Consider the following 22324-nt stretch of genomic DNA (forward strand, 5'->3'; position numbering starts at 1 on the left):
GTTGCGTTAGGGCCTCCGCTCCAGACGGCGGCGATCAACTAGACTAAAAAACTAGCCGTGCGATTATTGAGCTAGTGAACGTTTAGTTTTTTTTAATAGGTAGCGTGTCCAGGTAGCGTGTCCGTACGTTGCTATGGGATAGCTAACAATTTATACTAAAAACACACGAATCGCTTGATAAAATAATAATACTGTTAAATTAAATACTAACGTTAAAGTGACATTTCATCCACAAAAAAACAAAGTTTATGAATTTAACATAGTCACGGAGTATGCGGCATCGCAGGCGCACAAACTTTAGAGCTTCCAGATATTGGGTCGAATCCAACCTAGAGCCTCGGAACCCTACATCTTTTTCTGGACGGGCTTCACTTCGGATATGCCGGTAACAATATCAACGATCTCCAGTCAATGGACCAAGTCGTATGGATCCCCATACAATGGCTCAGACATGTAGATTTTGTTCTCCTTATACTTGGATACACTTGTTCCACTGAAGCTTTCATTGAAATGTTTAGACATTAACAGTATTTGATCACCGATGTCCCTCACCCTGGACCACTCCGACGTACGGTCGTGGAGATTGCACTTGTAGATCGCGCTGCTGTAGGTGAAGCTCTGTGTCTCATGGAACGTGCTCACCATGGCACCCACAATGTGCAGCTCATCGTTTGATTCCAGGTAGCTGCGGTGGCAGAGCCCCGTAGGTGGCGACAACGATGGCAGCAGCGTCGCGGTTGGAGTAGCGCCGGCGGCGTTGCTGCTGCAGATGGAGATTTCTCCAGTGCAGTCGATCGTCAAGAACTTGTCTTGGCAGTGGACGATGGACCCCACGGAGAACTCCAGTTTGGTGTCGAGCAGCGTCCATGCGCTGTCGACTCCAACCCGGCAAAACACGACCTCCGTGGAGCACCCAAGCATGGCCATGGCCACGCACTCGCGGCCGGCGTCAGGCGACGCCGAGAGCACGATCTCACGGAAGAACACGCCCCTCATGTCTTTTAGCTTGATGGCTCTGCCTGCGGCATCTGTGTCCCCGTAGACATTGGTGGGGTGGAGGAGCCCCATCGGCCATGGACCCTAGATACGCGTTCCGATGAGGACGCCGCCGCGATGTGTTCGCCTGGTGGCGGGAGCTCAACGCGGGGGGCACGGGCACCGATGAATGGATTCAGCAGCGTCACGGACGCCGTCTCGTCCATGAGCGCCAGCCACCCACACGAGGAGCCGCATGCCACCTTGCCGCGCACGTCGGGCAGCGTCTTGGACAAGACCTTCTTCTCAGGGACGCAGTAGAAGCCAACGTGGTCCGAGTTGGGGTCGAACGGGAGCAGCAGGAGCGACCCGAAGGTCGCGAACGGGGCGACGGCGCGCCATGGGGAGCAAGCGGATCGGAAGGACGCCGCGTCGTGGTCTGACGCGAGACGCTGCCCAATGGACTCGAGGAGATCCTCTGGCAAGCCGGATCTCCGGTCAAAGAGAGGTAGGGACCTTCTCTTGGGATTGGGAGGCTGAGCCATGGAAGACAAATGATATCAACTATGGTTCACGCAACAAACAACAAGCGAGGGCGATGAAACACGTGAGCGTGAAACCAATTGAAAGGAGGAAAAAGTTGTCCCTTTTGCAAATACAAAGAGGAGAAGTAATTAAATGTAGACAGATTTGGCAAGGTTCTCAGAAATGCAAAGAGGTTCCTTTTGTCTTAATTCTCTTTCCTTCTGTGTTAATTCTCTTTCCTTTTGCTCATTGCCATATATGATGGTGTATGCAAACATGCAATGTGTATATGGATAGCACAATAATTTTCTACTTCCTATTTTACCGTGATTCCTCTATCACATGACAGGCAATATTCAATCAAGGAGAATGGCACGATTAATCAGTAATTAAGATGTCGTGGGATCGCAGGCGTAGGCAGATGGATGAACCAAAATAAATGTCACACCAAAAAATGTCAAGTGTTCTTTTTAGTCGTAGGAGATTAGTGAACATTGAAGTTCGTGCTTAAGCATATATACATGCAACTTCTTGTATGGCCGATTTCAAATGCATGCCTACTTCGTGTACGGCCGATTTCAAGGTGGTTAGATCGGCTTGACGGCGCAAGCTGCGATCTACAGGATCAAGGTTCATCCGATGGTTGCATGACATCTAACTGGTCACGATGACAGCAACTTCGTGTTTCGCTAATAAAGTCCGGATAATTTACCGACTTCGGGACGGCAATAACTTCAACTTCATGTTTCGTTAATAAAGTCCGGAAAATTCACCGGCTTCAGGACGGCAATAACTTCCAATATATTATGATGTACATGTGCCGAGTACGTACAATGCTACGTCGTTCATGCGTATCTGTACATACATGTACATATACTGAATATGTAGCACCGTATGACAGGTTCTTCAATACATCATGACTAACAAAAATTAAATCATAACGAACAAGTCACATAACGTACTTCATGTTCGTGGGCATGTATGTGAGACTAAATTAAAAATTAATCCCCATGCATGAGTATGGTCTTCGTGCCTTCTCGGTAGGATTTCAAGATTAAATTAAAGATTAATTCATCCATGCATGAGTACGGGCGTTCGGCCCTTCTCGGTAGGATTGTTTTTTAAAAAAATATATAGATTAATCCACTAGCATCTACCAGATCGCTTCAGTCACTGTGTTCCTGGCTTCTGTACATGTGCATGCTTCTTGCATGTATATGTACTGCGTGTACATATTCTATTATCTACTGCATTTTGGATCGAAAAGTATAGACCAGCTCCAAGGCTGGTGTAACCAAACGATCTGCGAGATCTGTTCCATACCTCTCAGAGGATGACAATTTGATCTATCTCACATATCACGTAGGGCTGTGGTCAGTAGATATATACCGCGTAGGGCGTTTGCCATTGTTGTAGAACTGTCTGCTTGATGACGACGATATATGTTGATGCAGTGCAGATTAGTAGTAGGTAGAGGTAGCAGATCCACTCCGCTAACAACGTCGGGATGTCGACGTCGTCGAAGTAGTCGTTGTGAGATGTCAACGGTACAAGCGTTGGCATCCAAGATCGGCGACAACTTCAACGACGATGTCGACGTAGAGCATGTCGTGCTAACAACATATTATAAAACATGTTGCCAGCGGTTAGGATATTTCTCTCTTCGTCTCTCATGATCTAGACGAAAATAGAATACATAGACACAAAAGATAGGGATGCTATTCTTTATTTCTCTGAATATTAGTAATTACAACATAGAGCTCCCATATTTATATAGTCATACCAAGACCTAAGAGTTTAGTAAGAGCCCACATTCAAACGGACTAGAATTAGGACTCCACTTTCTCTTTTCCTTTTAGGATAGAGTCAGTATGTTTTACAACGTAACAAAAGCTAAATGCACAATCATATACCCTGCCCGTGTAAATGTCTCTATACAGACCCGTCAACATCCGCAGTGATTCCGACACTACAATACCCTAATAACTCCCTCCGAAATATATAAAACCTGTTGTGACCGTTGGCCAATCACACAACTCCCTCGGAAATAATCTACATGACATGTCCCAATTAAGCCCACGCGGACAACCAATCATCAACGCCCTAATTAGCGACGGCGGCAGGTACCATGAACATACCTCACCAGTTGCTAAAACAACACCTTTGTTATTATTAATTATCACTAATATTATTACGTGCGTAATAAAAGAGGCAATAATGCACAATCATTATTTCAGAACACCAGCGGGGAAAAAAGCACAATCATTCCGCTGGAATGAAACAGCGACGTACGGGTTCCGGGCCGGCCGGAACACCACTTCTACTTGCCCCCTTCTTCCTCCTCTATCTCCTCTAGATCGCTATCTGCTTCGTCGCCCCGGCCCCCTCCTCTCCTCTCATCATCACTCACAAGAGGCCAGAAGGGACATGATCCATCATCCATCCATCCATCGTACGTCCCTGGCCCGGCCCGGCCGTGTGCACTATTGCGCATGCCGTGTAGCCTCTGCCGCTGCACCTGCATCTGCATGCAAATCTATCACGCGCCCTCATTCATTTGCGTAGTACCTCTGGCCAAAGGTAGTCTGTGTAGTTCGTGAAATTTAGAAATTTAGTTACGGTAGCACTTTTGTTTTTATTTGACAATTAGTGTTTAATTATGGACTAATTAGACTCAAAATATTCGTCTCGCGATTTCCAACCAAATTGTGCAATTAGTTTTTTTTCGTTTACATTTAATGCTCCATACACATATCGCAAGATTCGATGTGATAACTACTGTAACATTTTTTAGGAACTAAACACAGCCTTAACACAAGTGCTCATGTCTCTGGCCGGCTGGTTGCATCAAACGTACAAGCACCTGCACCTCTTCAAGTAGCTGGTATGATGATTGATGTATGGCAGGCAGATCGAGGTTAGGCAGGCATGCACTACATTTTTTTTAGGTAATGGAAAGTTTTTTTAGGTAATGGAAAGTTTCCGGCTTCAGCCTTCTTCTAAAAAAAGAAACGTCAGTTCAAACTTATTACAATAGCACATCTACAGTTAAAACTTATTACATGTTCAGAACTAAAGTTTAAGGCGGTAAATGAAAGACCATCCATGCGTGCGAAAAACGACATGGCTCTCGATCCTAGTAGCTTACAAGCATCAAGAATCCGTTCCTTGCCATCATCCGAGCGCTGCAACAGAGCCTAAAATCATAACAAGTGTGTCCCCATGGTTGAAAAGAACCTGCAAAAAAGTTGTTGGGTGACCTTTATAAAAAACCACGTCGTTCCTTGTGATCCATATTGCCCAATAAAACAGCGTAGCCCCCGTCAATAGACGATGATTATGATTGGAACCCCCTAGTTTTCACCAACTATTGAAAAGACGGTTCGTGTTGCTTGGAGGATGAATGCCAAACAAAACAAACACATCACGCCAAAGAAACATGGCATAATTAATGGCAATCAAAAAACAAGTGTTGAATAGTTTCAGATGTGCTATAAAAATAACAAGCCTTACTACTATTCTGATTCCTTTTAGCGAGATTGTCATCTGTCAGTATCACCCCTTCTTTTAAAAACCAAAGAAAAATCTTAATCTTCAGGGGCACTTTCATAGGCATGCAATACATAGTACGTACTAGCGAGCTGGTGGTTAAGCCTCGCACTGGATTCTCTTCTTCTTCCTCTAGAGACACGTACCTACACATGGTGTGTTGTGTATGCTACTGTAACTGTAACCACTAGAGCTATAAAAGCTTACTCCTAGCCCGTTCGGTTAGGGGTAGCTCTGGACTGAATCGTTCCCGGTGACGCTAGCTATATAAATTAAAGAAGAAATTCTGGTTGGAATGATTCCATGCCACCAAAACCCGGTAACCGAGCGCAGCCTAAGGAGTTGCTGCATGTGAATGTCATGTAGAGACATCTCCACTACTACACAAATCTTATTGGAGGTAGGCATTTTAGATTAATGGAGGCGGGCAACGCAACCGCCTCTATTCAAAGGCCTCGGTAAATCATGTGAACTGCCGAGGCGGTTGATATGCCCGCCTCGGTTAATCAATTAAAAAATATAAAAAAAATCAGCAAGCCCGTCGGTGAGGCCCGTTGAGCCCATCGACGAGCCTGCCGAGCCCATCCGCATGTGCGCCGCTGCCGCCGCCCGCTGGATTCGCGCATGCGCCACCGCCGCTCGCCACGCGTCGGATCTGTAGCTCCCGAGCGCAAGCATGCCGTGCCGCGCCGCCAAAGCCTCGTGTCGTGCCGCCGAGCCGGATCCAGCCCCGAGCGAGAGCCTGCCGTGCCGACCGAGGGAGGGTGTTTGCACCGCGTCGTCGAAGGGCCGGATCGAGTGCTCCGCCGTGGATCCGAGGGAGGAAGGGAGCTTCGCGCCGCCGTGGATCACTGAAAGGTCCTTGTTTGGTTTTGGTAATTGAGTGACAACCTAGGTGGACTAATATGTGTTGGAGTAAGATACACAGGTGATTAGTTCACAAGTATATGTGTGTGAGCAACATATGCCATGGAGGTGAAATAGCTCGGAGATGTTGCAAAGCTCACACATGTGATGAAGTTCATTGCAGATGAGACATGACATTGGGTCATGTGATCATGGTGGAGAAGATCAAGACATGACTTGGCTCGACGAACTGGTTGCAAGTGTGAAGGGCAAGTTGAGTGATGACTTTACGTCGATGGACCGAAGCAATGGTGAAGAGCAAGTAAAGTCAAGATCGATGAACCAATATGGTCACGTGATGATATGGAGTGGATCATATCATTGTCGATCATATTAGTGCATGTGTTGCATCAACATTGAAGGAGTTCGAATGGAATGCGCAAGGCAAAGGTATAACCTAGGGAATTTCATTCCACCGGTCATAGGTGTGCAGAGAAATTTATGACTGGGTTTAGGATAGATGGCCATACTATCAAGAGGGACAAACTTGTTTGCATATCGGCCATCTAGTGCCACTCGAGTGATCTAACTTTGCATCGTTGCTAGAATCGAGTGGCGTGGCAAGTTGAGTGGCTAACTCCTTAAAAATATTTGTGAAAAGCTAACACACGTGCACAAGATGTTGTACACTTGGTGGTGTTGGCACATTTGCAAAGGAAAAGAAGTTGGAGTTGAAGTGGATCAACTCTGCGAAAAAATAGAGGCGAAAGGAGGTCACTAGAAGTGACCGGAAACAGGCCTCAGTAGGACCTGCGCGTCTGGTCAGTGTAGGCTGAGAGGCGCGGTCTCGGTCTTGACGATTGGACGCTGGCGCCTGCTGGTGATCGGACGCGAGCTCCTGTGTCTGTTCGTTGGTGACATATGGTGACGTGGCGTTGGTGGGCTCACCAGAGAGGGTCGGACGCTGACCGTGTCAGGTCACATTGGACCGGACGCGTAAGGTCGTGGTTTTGCCTCTCTTGACCCTCTCTGGAGTCGACCTGACTCCGCGCGGCGCAGCATTAGAAGGAGGGATCGGACGCGACGCTCGCACTATTCATGGGCCGACAAGTGAATGGCAGACTATCCATGCTTGGGTGGCGGACTGTCCGCCGACTAAAATCGGTGGCGAGCAGAGTTGCTAGAAACTCTGTCCAGGCTGTTGGAAATCAACGGCGGACTGTTCGACCCTATAAGGGCGGACTGTCCGCCGACTAATTTTTGAGGAGCAGAGGTTCTGGACAGGTTCTGGATAGCTTCTCGGGTTTGAACAGCGAACTGTCCGCCTATAATTCCCGGACTATCCGCGGTTACCATTTGAACTTTAACGGCTAGTTTCAAGTGAACAGCGGACTGTCCGGGCCCTAAGGGGCGGACTATCCGGGGTGACCATTGCAGCACCTAATGGCTAGTCTCAGCATATGAGCGGACTGTCCGAGCCTATAAGGGCGGACTGTCCGCAGTTCAATTTTTAGCACGCGTCCAAACGGCTAGTTTGAGGCCTCCCTCTATAAATAGAGGTGATGGCCGGCCATTTGAGGGGTTAAGCACCTTGGGGACTTAGTGTCCTTGTGTGAGAGTGCTTTGGAGCCCTCCAACTCACTTGTGATTAGTGCTAATCATATCCGCTAAGTGAGAGAGCGATTCTAGTGTGGTGCATGAGAGATTACAAGTGTTGGCACTAGGTGGTCGTCTTGCAAGCCCGTGATGCTTGTTATTCTTGGAGGTTGCCACCTCCTAGACGGCTTGGTGGTGGTCTCCATCGAAACACGCAAGAAGCTTGTGCGTTGCTCCGGAGAAGAGATTGTGAGGGGTATTGTGCTCACCCCGTGGGAGCTGCGAAGTGCAACTCTAGTAGAGCGAGACGCGAAGGGCGACAAGTGGTCCGGTCGGGTCAAGTGCTAGAGCTTATGGTAAGCACTCCATGTGGGAGAGTGTGACTTGCGGGTCACCACTAGCAAGAGGACCGGCGGCAACCTTAGAGCTTGTCTCAACGGGGACTAGCGTGTTGGCAAACACGTGAACCTCGAGATAAAAATCACTGTGTCATCCTTGTCTTTCCGTTGGTTTGCATCATCGTTATATAAGCTTGTATTTATTTTATTTACATTGCGCTTGTGTAGTTGCTCTTGTAATTAGTTAGCTTGTGTAGATTGCTAGTTACCTTCTTGCTTGTCTAGCATAGAAGTAGCTCCCTTACGTGACTAATTTGGTTTGAGTAACCTTGTTAGTCACATTGCTTAGTTTGCGTAGCTAAGTAGTTTGCGCTCTCTAATTTGGCTTGTGTAGCCTTGTTATTGAGCATTGCTAGTGAGCTTAGGTGGCTTTGTGCTTTTGCTTACTAGATTGTGTAGGTGCTCCCCGGTTTTGCTTAAAGTACTAGTTGCATAGGTTTGTGTGACCTTGCAAGCTAGAATTGGATAGGTGAGCACTAGCTAGACCAGCACCTTTGTTGCCTCTTTATGATCTTTATAAGGTGCTTGTGAACCAAGATAGAGGGTGTAGTCTTGGCTAGACCGATAGTTTAAATTCCACATTTGTTTCGGTTAGCCGGCACGTTTAATTTTAGAAAGGACTATTCACCCCCCCCCTCTAGTCCGCCATCTCGACGCTACAATCACGCAGATCCCGCCGCCGTGGATCCGACCTTGGACCCCACCATCGTGAATCCCGCGGATCCGGCCTTAGATCCCACGGAGGGATCGACCGTCGCGTCGCCGTGGATCCCGTAGATCCCGCCGCCGTGGATCCCACGGATCCCGCTGCTCGGAGAGCCTTCACCTCGTGCTCACCACTCGGAGAGGTCTGCCGCCACCCTACGCTGCCTCGATCTGCCCACACTGCCCGGAGAGAGAGAGCTGCCGCCGCCGACGGCCACCGCTGCGAAAAGGGAGGGAGGGGAGGGAAAGGCGCGCCGGCCTGCTGCATGGGTGAGGAGGCGCGCGCGGGGGAGAGGAGGCTCGTTGGCCTGCTGCGTGAGGGAGGGAGAGAGTGGAGGGAGGGAGAGAGCGCCGCGAAGAGAGGGGACCAGCGTGCGGCGCGTCGAGAGGACCGAGCGGTGCGAGCTGAGGGAGTGAGGGGTTGGAAAACCTATCTCCCCAATTTATATGAGCCCAGTAGAGAGTGGGTCGTGGGCTTTGGCCGGGCTCCAGCATTTTAGGAGGCGGGCTTTATAGCGTGCCTGCCTCCGAAAATCGATTTATGGAGGCGGGCAACTTAAGACGACCGCCTCCAAAAATAGTATTCGGATCGGAGGCGGGCACGCTATAAAGCTCGTCTCCTAAAATGCTGGAGCCCCACTATTTTTTGAGGCGGTCGTCTTAAATTACCCGCCTCCGTAAATCGATTTTACGAGGCGGGCACGCATCGGTAAATAAAAAGTGTCCGCCTCTGTTAATCTTACGCATTAACCGAGGCGGTTGGATTCTGTGACTATCTCCGTTAATAAAAAGGCAGTGTCTTGTAAAATCATCTGTGTAGTAGTGCCCGCTTAGGGGTGCTGCTGCCGCTGCTGCCATACAGCTGATCAGCTAGTCGTAGTACTATTTATCCCTGTCGAGGTCGGTCGGTGGATGCAGCTGCTAGCTCTACTCACGGTGATGGGCTTCAATGAAGCAGTTGTCAGCAGCAGCGAATTCATTCATTCATTTCCTCGTGTCGTGGCTAGAACATCTCCATCCCCGTCTCCATCACCTGTGTGTGTGGTTGAGATGGAATGGATATGGATAGCAACACAACACGGCGTGTTATTTTTTATTATAAATACGGTCAAGGTCAATGACTCCCCGGGCGGCTGGTGTGGTCGCCGGTCCAAATTTTTGACCAGGTTCATTGGAAGGAATCACAACCACGTCGAGATCGAGATCGATCCACAAGAAATAATAAAAGGACCGCCGAACTAACTACAAATGCAACTTAATTATAATCATTTTTTTCCAAAAATATATACTCCCTCGGTCTCATTAAAAATGTCGTTTTTAACCTTTAGACTTCATATTCGACCGTGCGTCTTATTCAAATTTTTTATACAAATAATAAAATAAATAAATAAATATTATTAAAGTATCACGAATGATAAAATAAGTCATAATAAAATAAATAATATTTATATAAAAGTTTTGAATAAGATAAACGATCAAGAAGTCTAAAAGTAAATACGAAACGACAGAGGGAGTAATATAGAGATACGGAGTATAGAGAAAAGAAAGCGACGTGCCATGGCGTGGCGTGGGGTGGACGCTGCGGGCATATTCCTCTATGCAAGGTGGAGTGTAGCAGTGGCATGCCACACAACGGCCATGTTTTGCATGTGTAGCCCGTCAGCTTCGTCACGAGGTGGCCCGGACGGCTTGGGACCACCGGCTGCATGCAGTCGCTAGCTGTGATGGTTACGCCCTTGACATCGATCGCTGCCGCGAATGGCGGACGATTTATGGTGGCGTGGTGCGGCCGGGCGGCAATGGTTATCCGATCCGGATGCATGACGATGGACGCGCGGATGGCCAGCTGCTGCCTGCCTACACGTACGTACGCACGCACGCCGCCACGCCACGAGACATGCGCGGCGCAGTGGTGGTGTCTGCCGACAAACATATTTCTATATATTAATTAATATATTAATTGTCTGTTTTTAATATTTATTTAGTTCAGCCATCAACATCCATGATAGTGCTGAGTAGGGATGAAAACGGATAGGATATTATCGATATTATATTTGTTTTCATATTTCTGTCTGGATTCGGATTCGAATACGGATAGTGCTAACTATGTCGGATAGGATACGATTGGATATCGACATCATAAATATGCGATTTGAGTATTCGGATACGGATACGGTATCGGATGTTGGATATCCGAACTCGGATACGGATAGATCTCAACCCTCTAAACGGATTCGGTTTCGAATACGGTCGGAAAATATCCGTACCGTTTTCATCCCTAGTGCCGAGTTATATATTTTTTCGTTGCTCTTTTTAATGGACTTTCTTACAAATAAACCCTTGTTTGTTTCGAAAACAAAATGTAAAAAACATGTTATATACGCTTATATTCGTATATAAGTGCTCACTCCTATAAATATAAATACTTTTGAAAGACTGAACCAATAAATCATATCGAAAGATGTGGTACCACTACTAAAAGACATTTTCAATAAAGGTCATATTCGCTTCTCTTATAATCCGTACTTTTCAGCCTATCTTTTCAGCCTAAACAATATTTTTCTCTCATAACAAATCAGCCAGAACAGTATTTCAGCTTATTTTTCGGCGAAGCGACCGGGCCAAAGATTAAATAAAAAACGAGACCCAACTTAAGAGAAAACTAGGTAGTTTTTCGTAATCATTAATTAATAAGAAAAGAAATAAGCATCTAAATTCAGTCCAAGAGAGGACTTGAACATGAATGGTTGGGTGGATGCATGGCCACACCTTCCACCCAACCAGTTGAGCTAAGCCTCACTTTCTAACACTTTTAAAGATGGGCGCGCGCATGCGTTTCTGGAAATGGTTGAGCAGCCCGCGTCAGTAGAAACTAATGGATTTTTACTATCGAGTTGGACACTTTGTATTTGATTGGTGTCACTAGTACACCAGCTCATGCTCTCATATGGGTTAGAATATCAAAAGACATAAGTATTAGTTATGGTTGAATAATTAATACCAAAAAAATTTTACTTATACTAAATTGCACGTGTTTTCTCTTTATCCATTTCTATCACAATAGGCATAATAGATACTGTAGAGTCTCTTCCTATCCAGCTGTAGTAAATTTACCAATTACTGATTTATATGGTTTTTCCATCTATATATATAGTATTTTTCCCTTTGCATGGTATTTCTGTGTATGTTCAATATGTATTTAGTTAAAACCTTAGCATAAATATCTCTTATTGCATCTCATATCTTGTGGCACAATTCATCTCAATTTTATTTTTTTTATTTTCATCTTATTCATTACAATAGATTTTTTGTCCCTAAGTTCACTTAAAACACTTGTACTTATTGTATATTTTATTAAAACCCTCTTTTCACATTTTACAAAATAAAGGTTTTAGGTATAGATTACACTCTTAAGTACTACAATGGCATAAATAATCATTTAAAACATCAATCGTAGAGCTTGAATTGAGATCTAGGATGGAGTAGCTGTGTTAACCTCAAGAAGATGTTAGTATTTAAGTTTTATAATGACTATTTAACTTAAAGGAATCTCAAAGGCCAAGAAGATATAGCCACATGTGGTCTGCACTAACCTCTCCCGCTTCTTAGAGATATTTGAATTTTCTTATCAAGGAATTGTATGCGCGATAACGGTTATACCACGTCAATGTAGATATGCCAAACGTTTTTGATAAAATATACAAATGTATCTAAATTAACAACTTGTATAAACTATATGTCATGGCTATTAGTATAATTTAAAATAATATGTTAGTATCATTAGTATACAAGTCATTAAGGAAATCCTTTTTATTATTAAGCAACCATAAATTATATGTTTGTCGCTCAAACATGCATGTGTACTTGATCTGGATGATGTCACAACATGTATGTTTACTATAATTAATTTTTAATATATTGATAGTACTCTGAGTGGTTAACATAGAAACATATATTTGATTTGAAATTTGAATTTTTAAAACGACCTTGGATAGAGAAATGACCAAAATGGAAGTTGTAGATCTCAGAAAGTTATGCAATTTTATAGTTGACAACGTTTTTATTTGAAATCATCTGTGCAACGAAAATTATGTTTGAATTTCCTCACGTTTAAAATTTGAATTTTTCAAACAACCACAGAAGGAGAAACGACCAAAATGAAAGTTGTGGACCTCAAAAAGTTATGAATCTTTCTAGTTGACAACTTTTTCATTTGAATTCTTCTACATATGAAAACTTATGTTTGAATTTCTCAATTTTGAAATGAAAATTTTTCAAACGACCTCCGATGGAGAAACAACCAAAACCAAAGTTGTAGATCTCGAAAAGTTATAGAACTTTGTAATTGATGACTTATTCATTTGAACTTGTTTAGAGTCTCAAAAACTCATTTTAAAACCAAATAAAAATAAAATGTGAAGGACAAATATCTCATTTGGACACAAGTGTTGTATAGGTGGAGTGGTTAGGGGATGAATTCATGAAGCCATGTGTCGCGGGTTCGAGTGGCAGAGGTTGTGCTGTGTGAATAATCGTGTGACTTGTGATGGCGCCCACTAGAGTCTTCTGGGATTAAAAATTGCTATGTTTTAACTTTTTAGCTATGTTTTACCTGAATATTTGATTTCTAGATAATGATTTATTTTGTAGAGGCAACTCCCATTTTCACCCGCCTCTAGAAATCCGGTTTTTATGGTCCAGCCGCCTCTACAACCAAAACTGTAGGAGTGACTTTTTTGTGGAAACACACATCTCGTACGTGAACATCATTTTCATCTTTCGTCATCTCCTGAGAATTGACAACGATGAAAATAATCAACTTGCATCGTTTATATAATTTCATATCTCAAGCTAAACACAAGACTACAAGAGCATATATTTACTACGTACTTAAATTAAAAAAAAGAGCGTACATATTTGACTTTAAGAAATACTGTATAATGCTGCATCGTAATTATATCCTTGAACCAAAATAATTAAACGGTCTCCCAGATGCTGCATACAAACGCTTACGGATTTCAACACTTACGTCGTAGCTTGTACCACCATCACCGGTCTACTTCAAAGAAAATGAGACGTTTTTTTTAATTGGAACACAAAGGACGGAAAAAAAATTGGAAAAAAGAAGGGGGAGCGTTCTTGGACATCTGACATGCCATGAAATAATAATGATTCAATAATAGGCAGCCCCCACATGCCGGTGGGGTCAGCACAAAGCGACACTTCGCAGTGCAGAAGTGGCTGTGGTCTAATCCCATGCATGCATGACGTGTTTGTTGATGCAGTACTCTGCTAGGTTTCTCATACATACGAGCGCGCATACCAAATACCAAATCATTTTTTTTACGAAACATAACGTACCAAATCATTATGTATATATCATGCTATTAATGGTGAATCTTAATTATTTTTCACAAAAACAAAATGAAATTGTTCATACACTCTCCGTCCTAGAAAATGTAATGTTTTTTTCTTTTTGCGACTAGAAAATGTAATGTTTTAGGATTCAAAAATGGTCCCAAAAAACTTTAGCTCTTGAAACTAGGTTGGACGCATATACTTGTCCAAAAAAAAAGTTGGGCGCATATCAGCTTGAGATTGCGGTATGCATGTTGGCTTAAAATAGCAGAACAATTCTAGATTAAATGGGATTATTACTAGCTTCATTCCTACAGAATTGTGTCCTTTTCTGCTGGTGACAAGTTGGGACGATGGTTCGTTGCATGTGCTTGTGTACTGAGCTGAGGAAGGTTCAGAGAATCGGTCCATTGCTTGCTGCATGCCCCACATGTACGATTTACTATACTCGCTACGTACTCCTACATGCATGTGTTGCATCAGATTGGGGTATACAATGGTCAGGTTATTAATACATATTTTTGTTCCAACTTTAATTTTTTATTACTCAGCATGCATGCATCTAGCCATCTAGTGCCCATTTTGTTCATCAAACCATTGCGAAGTTCAACTATTTTCGCTGTTTGTACTGCTTATAGATGCCCAGCTAGCAAGAAAGGACAACACGTTGGATACGGGGACCGAGCATGACTCGGTTGGCTAGCTGCGCCGGCGTGCTTGCAGCGCACCCGAGTTCGATTCCTGATCGACTCGCGTACGTTGCCTGGAATTTTTTTTTTGATTTTTTTTTTTTTTTTTTTTTTTGCCTCTAGCGCGTGATGCCACGATGGGATCGTGATGTGTCCGTCGTCTACGAAATTGGTGGATTTCGATGATCTTAAAAAAAGGACGCGGTCTTCAGATATAGGTGTAGGTATAGTTATAGGTTTGTTTGTATATGGGTGGTGTGAGTAGTGACTGTATGTGTACAAACAGATGCTACGGTTGTATCTAGATAAGAGAAAAAAAACACGTTGAATACGAACTGAAAGAGAAAGAACTCACAGATATAGTGCAGCGGTTAAGACATCAGACTTAGAACCTGGAGGTAGGCTTACTTTGGTAGTAGGGGCCAATTAGCCCAGGGATGATAACCCCTGACGTGGATTTTTTTGGGGCTTCTTCTTCCCGCCTCTTCCTAGGGCCGGTAACCATAGTGGGGGAACTTTTCACGTCTTCCTTTGGCAACAGGTTGACGGCACAGGGGAAACAAGAATAGCATTATCGCAGGAGTACTAGACAACTGAACCATCCTGCCGACGTGCCGACATGTTGGTGCCGAATTGAACGTCCACATGCCGACGTGCTGGTTGGCAACAGGCCTACTGAACCGAACTGAACTGATAATACACAACTTCGGCAACAGGATGTCTATCGCAGAGAAAACACGAACCTGCTGTCTTGCAGCCAAAGTACAGCAGCACTTCTACCAAAGTACTAGTACTTCTGCCAAAGTATGGCAACAAAATTGAAAACAGTGTCTTGAAAAATCAAGAAAAATTTGAATTTCTTAAATAATATAATGAAATCACCAAAGATCAATACCAACCACATCATTTTCATGATCATAATGCATGGAAAATCACAAGACCAAAATTATTTGACAGTCCAATAGATAGAAAATTTAATTCAAGTGCTAAATTCAACCCACTACCAAACTGATCCAATACATAGAAGCCTGAAATGTCCAACATGCACTACCAAAATTGACCACACTTCTCTTGTCTCAAATCATGCATTGCCTCCACCAAACTCTCTGCAATTAACACACAAAAAAATGAACTCTTGTGAGGCCCTACAGTATAAGGTCAAAATACAGAGCATATAGGTAAAAAAAGCATGTTATCACCATGTTTACAGCTAATGTTAGTTCAGGCTAAGATTTTTTTTTTACAAAGTGCAGAAAGATAACCACACCAAAACCATTTCCTAATACCAGCAACAAAGAGTACTGATGGCATGCAGCATTGGCAAGTGCAAGCTGTTGTTGGCAAGTGCAAGCTGTTGTACAATTGTGTAGTCATCAGTTTCATATGGCTCAAGGTTATCTATCCCTATGAACAAATTTTATGTACACGACATCCGAAAAGTGTAATATGAGTCATGCCTTGTGAATTTTTAAGATCCCTCAAGATAGGGGATCAGACATGCAATCCTCTTGAAAGGAGAGGAGCCTGATAAGGTTAGCGGTGGTCGTTGCCTAATCAAATGGCTGCTGGCCAGTGATCTGCAAGCCCAAGGGAAGAAGTGGTTTGGGCATCTTATATTTATAGCATTATTTTTATAAACAAAAGAGGCTACTTGCAAATAAAATCAGAAACACAGCTCAGACACTGACCAATCTACCAATGTGTGCTCAACCCTCCCTGTAGGAAAGGTCTCAGGAAAGCTATCATCATGACAACCTGACAAGGACTGAGCTATGCTTTCATAGCAGGAAAATAAAATCTCAATTTAGCAACACATAGCTAACCTGACAACAACAATCCAAGTTCTGTAGAGAACATAAGCAAGGACAAATGACAAATTCTAGGCTCACACTAATAAAAATTTTTTGACCTAACCAGTGCAATATACTGTGCTCACAACGATGGAAATACCTGCATACAATGACTGCAGCTGCATTTTTCTTCTCAATTCAAACATTGCCTCCACCAACATTGCCTCTACAGATAGCACTGCAAGTAAGCACAAGGAAAAGCATTAGAAGCTAAGACATACCAAAGTAAACTAATCCAGTGGCAGCTAAGCATTATTACCTAATCTGCTGTTTGAGCCAAATCAAGCGAACATTTTTGTTTTTTATTTTCATGAATACCTCCCTATCTATCTCAGATTTGAAGATATTCATAGCATACGCCTTCTCCACATCAGTAAGTTCCATTGCATCAACTTCATCGAGACACTTGTCGACTGAAAATGCTTCGTCTTGTTTCTTCTTTTCATTGAGTGCTTCTATTGTTTTACTTGTTTGCATCTTCTTAAACTGCACAAAACCATCAATAGCAGCATCAATGTGACTTTGCTTACGCTTTCTCCCACCACTCGTTCCTTGCACAGAATCTTGATTGGAAGGTGCAGACTGAGCTTCATTGCGTGCACTTGAGACGTCTAGCCCATCAAAAGTAGCACCTGGACTTGTGCTATCAGACACTGCAATAGGAGCAACTGGAGCAGCTGGAGCAGCCAGAGCAGCCGGAGCAGCTGGAGCAGCAATAGGAACAAGAGGAGCAGGCTGCAAGTGCTCAGTTGATGTGAAGTTTAGATCTCCTGTAGCAACACTTCCTATGCAAAAAAAGGAAGATTTACTACTTTTACTAGAAACTGATGGGTGGGCGAAAAATAGGAACACTTCCTATGGTTTAAATATTGTCTAAACAAGAAAAATAAAGTATAGGATTTGTTGATTTGTATGAGCCTGTGCAAGAATCTGAGCTGTTGAGGAAGGAACTTAGTGTGTAGTTGTTAATACAACTTATTTTTGGAGTTGTGCTCTAGTTCCTTTGATTACTAGGACTTTCTATCGTGAAATTATGATGTATTTGTCGGTTCTGTTATGCTCAAGCATTGAACCCCTGCCATTTTTGCACTTCGACATTGTTCCGATTTTACCATTCCCAAGGTGATGATTTGGTTCAAGGAAATGAGTTGGTTGTTTCTGAGGTAACAACCCCTCCTACTACTGGAACCAGACGAAGGAGAAAGAAGTCCTTGGTATGGGAGCACTTCACTATTGAAGCCATCGTGGGTAGGGCCACAAGGGCTTGCTGCAAGCTCTGCAAGCAAACCTTTGCTTACAGCTCTGGTTCAAAGATTGCTGGGACTAGTCATCGCAAGAGGCACATCACCTTGGGCTCTTATCCTAAGATAAAGAATCAAAAGCAGAGGCTGGCACTACCTTCAACTGGAGGGACTGATAATGATGGTGAGGGAACTATAGAGCAGCCAACCAAGAGACGCTATAGATATACTGGTTATGCAAATGCTGATCTAACACTATAGTGCTCAGTTGATGTGAACTATAGATCTCCTTATTTCTTTCTTCCTTTTTTTTAACGGTGCGCCTTTGCAGCATATAGGAAAGCAAAGCAAAGGCGAGAAAAAAAGCAGAGAGAGATCGCTCGCTGCGTTTAGAGAGTGGGCGAGTGAGGCTGTGAGAGTGACTAATAAAAACTAACTCTTCCTGTTCAAGTGCAGGCATACTATAACTTAAACTGAAAGCAGTGCACAGTCATACTATCAAGTTAGATGGTGCTTTACTCTCAAGTAGAATAATAAGGCTACATAACCTTAGAGAGAAGTTTCAAATAACATACCAGCATACAATGACGTACAGTCTTCATATAAAGGAAACAGCTTCTTCTGGAACCTAGCCATTTTTCCATTATCCTATTTAATACCAAGACAACAACATAGTTAGTACTTGCAACCAGAATATGGCAACAATTTTTTGGTTCAGTGAAAAAATCTTACATTGATCAGTTTCTTCCATTTTTCTGGTTCCTCAATGACCATGGTCAATGAGTCATTCCAACCAACACCACTATCCTTTAACGCTACATGTATCGCCTTCTAGCTGCCCTTTAGCTCCTTTTCCTTCTCTTGTAGCTGTTGCTTTGTGAAGCATGCTAAAGGATACATTTGGGTAAACTTCTCTGAGATACTTCTCCAACCCTCTCCACTCCATCCATTCTGACCCTTGAACAAGGGGATGTTCACATGGTCCCTCATAATGTCAACAAGCCCTTTCTCATATCTAGAGTTCCATGTAGCCCTTGCCTTCGACATTGCTGCAAGAAATAATTACAGAAATACATAGCTCATAAAATATTATAGAATGTATTGGAGAATTTATTACAGAATGTTGCATCACACAGAAAATGCATAACTCATAACATATTATAGAATGTATTGGAGAATTTATTACAGAATGTTGCATCACATAATGTATTGTAGAAATACATAACTCATAACTCATAAATTACATTCCAAACACTACTATCCTACACATTGTAGGCAGCCCACATCTGATGGGCTATCTGGTCTCGTAGGGTATTTCCATGGTTTGATTCCATTTCACTTGGGTAGTTAGTGTCTCCCTCTGGCATGTCGACATAATTTGATGGGTTGATATTATCAGGTAGGATGTCTAGCCACTCTTCACTTCCATTCAACCCTCTAGTGATGTTGTGAAACACAGCAGCAGCTGCTGGAATCATAACTTGAGATTCAATTGGGTAATGTGTCCCCACTTTCAGAATTGGAAACCGCTTTTTGAGAACCCCAAAGGCCCTCTCAATGTGATTTCGAAGAATCGCATGCTGATAATTGAACAATTCCTTGTAGTTGGCATATGCATTTCCCCTCTGGCCACGTCTCCTGAACTCACTGAGATGATACTTAACTCCTCGATAGGGAGCAAGGAATGATGGTGTGTTTGCATATCCACCCTCTACAAGATAGAATTTGCCTACTGGCACAGTAAATCCCTTGCCAAGAGCAGACCGCAACACTCCTGCATCAGATGCGGATCCTTCCCAACCAGATGAGATGAAAGTGAACTTCAAGTCGAAGTCACAGGCAAACATAACATTCTGCGATAGTGTCCCCTTCCTATTTCTATAGGGACTGGCCTTGTCTTGTCCAATTGTGATTGGGACATGCGTACCATCGATAGCGCCGATGCAGTTCTGTAGGTAAGAAAATTTACTAAAAATTTGGATTGTATTTAGGAATGGTATTAAGAAAAGTGTACTGTATGTATTAACTGACCTAAAAGAATGGCATAAATCTAGGGTCACATGTAATCTTCATGTGTGTGTGGCTTGGATTCAGAAGTCTAATGATTTTTTGGGTTAATGTTGGAATGATATTGAAGACATCATATATTTTCCTATGCACTGTCTCACCACTATGTTGAAACTCCTTCTTTAGCCTCTCTGTGCTTTCATTATGAGAGAGCATGAACATAAAAAGACCAAGTTGCTCCTCAATCTTCATACCACGTGTGTCACGCAGCAAGTTCTCGGCCCTGAGAAAGTTTGCTATAGCTCTAAATATTTCAGCCTCCATCCTAAATTCTTTCTTGCACCAATTCTCGTGTCCTTCGAGAATCTCTTTAACCTTTTTAGCACCAGGAAGAGAAGAGGTATGCTCAGGTGTTTTCTCTTCATCGAGAAAGGGCATTACAGCAGGGAGAAGAATAAAGAATAGCTCCTCATCTTCTTCTTCCTCTTCCAACAAAAAATTTCTAGCAAGCTCTTCCCAAGAAGCCATCTAGTGTTACATATATGAAATTATATTATTACATATATATAAAATAAAAGGCACAAGGCCAATACTCAAGCACAGCAAGTCATAAGTGTCATATGTAATAAACTCAAGCACATCACAGAAAATAAACTTCAACTATCACTGCCCCAGCTGAGTGACGAGCTGCTCAAGTCTGAAACCTAGAACCAGAAGCCAGTCCCTTCAGCAGCTCCATGATTAACTAGTGGGCGAAAAACATTTACAAGGCTACATGCAGCATCTCAAGTCTACATGGACCCTAACTAACTTTGCCCAGCAACTAGCTAATTACTGTACCTTTGGATAACTAATCACAAGGCTACATGCATCATCTCATCCATACCACAAAGTTCTTTGTACAAAATCACAAACAACTCACATAGTAGCATCAAGAAGTATTAAAAGTCTAAAAAAGTGGAGAAAACATCTAATCATCCAGCAGCACTTAATCATCCAGGCAGCACCTACTCATCCAGGCATGCATGCATTCAATTTTTTTAGAACATGACTAACAACAAAAACGACAGCCAAATTAGGAAAAAACAACAATGGGGGGAACTAACCTGACACCAGTGTCACCCCGTCCCAAGACGCAGCAGAAAATCACTCCTGCAAAAGCATCATGCCCTCATTAGTCGAAGACTCTAACCCTAAGGTTGACTGTTGTAATTGACAAAGTGATTAGTCCTTTCCAAACAGCATTTATACCAGGAAGGAACATCTTAGAAGGTGTGGTGATTTTGCAAGAGGTTTTGCATGAGTTGAGATATAGTAAGCACAAGATTTTCAATTTAACTTAGGGATAAAATTATAGCAACCAGTAAGATTAAAATATCAAAGTCAGAACTTAGATTCATTGTGTCATAAGATATGGCTGCAAGAAGAGCTACTATAGTTTAAGCCAAGGTTTCAACTAAATGCATAATGAAGAATCACAGAGATGCCATGCAAAGAACAAAACTATATGTGATGTGAATAGAAAAATATATAGCTATGTAATTGATAAGTTTATCATATCTAGATAGGGACACATATCTATTATACCAATTGTGTTATAAAATGAAATCTGATGGTTAGATCGTTTTGCTGGACAGAATGACATTATAGCAACCTACCTCAAGCAAACTTAGAAGAGCTATCAAGGGTTGGGGGTAGAACTATGACAGTTATCAAAAGAAACTCAAGAAAGATATTATGAAGAGAATAACTATATTAGATGAATAGAGTAACTCAAGAACTTTGGCACGAATAGAATGGATTGAGAGGTATGAATTAGAGAAATCATTACAACAAATCTTGGCTGATGAGGAGATACATTGGCAAAGAAGGGAAGACCCTGAAGAGGTTGATGGCGAACATACAGACGTAGGCCGAGAGCATCGCCTCCGTGAGGGGCTCCTCAGCCACAGAGACGTAGTCGACGAGGGACACGAGCACCTACCGCTTCCTCTCCACCTCCGGCGAGTCCCTCCCCCGCTCGGCGGCGAAGTCGAACACCACGCAGCAGACGTTGAGCTTGCAGAGGAACACATCCTCCCTGGTCTCCACCCCGAACGGTGCGGGGAAGGCCGCCGCCGATGAAGCGCTCAGCTCCACCTCCGCCCCATTGGCGGCGCCATGGGACAACGGGGACTTTGCCAGCGGCGAGCCCCCGCCCCTGCCAGATTTGGGGGACTTCTATGAGATCTTGCCAAGAAACTGCTTCCACATGGCGGCAGGAGACCATGGGCACCCACAGCTAGCATCAATGACCCATTTTAGGAACCCATGGCCGGCCGAGCCACGGACAACTACCGACCACCTGCTACTGAGCGGCGAATCTTGCACAGCAAAGAATCGTGCAGCGGTCAGATCAAGAACCCTAGATGCGGTGCAGGGAGATGCAAGTGGAAGCGAGCTCACCTGCGGAGACATAGATGCTGGTGCCGCAAGGTGATGGCGACGGAGGAGAAGTCGAGGCTGGAGGAGCCGAGGCGATGACGGAGAGTCGAGGTGAGGCCGGAGGAGCTGAGGCGACGACGGAGAGTCGAGTCGAGGCGGAG

At 43.6% G+C, this 22324-nt stretch overlaps 2 pseudogenes; both read right to left on the reverse strand.

The window, feature by feature from the left end:
* Positions 1–15643: 15643 nt before the first annotated feature.
* LOC136506793 (uncharacterized) lies at positions 15644–18969 on the reverse strand (annotated as a pseudogene).
* Positions 18970–18994: 25 nt separating this feature from the next.
* LOC136506705 (uncharacterized) lies at positions 18995–20267 on the reverse strand (annotated as a pseudogene).
* Positions 20268–22324: the final 2057 nt, after the last annotated feature.

The sequence above is a fragment of the Miscanthus floridulus genome, chromosome 15, assembly GCF_019320115.1.
Source record: "Miscanthus floridulus cultivar M001 chromosome 15, ASM1932011v1, whole genome shotgun sequence".
In the NCBI taxonomy this organism is placed as follows: Eukaryota; Viridiplantae; Streptophyta; class Magnoliopsida; order Poales; family Poaceae; genus Miscanthus; species Miscanthus floridulus.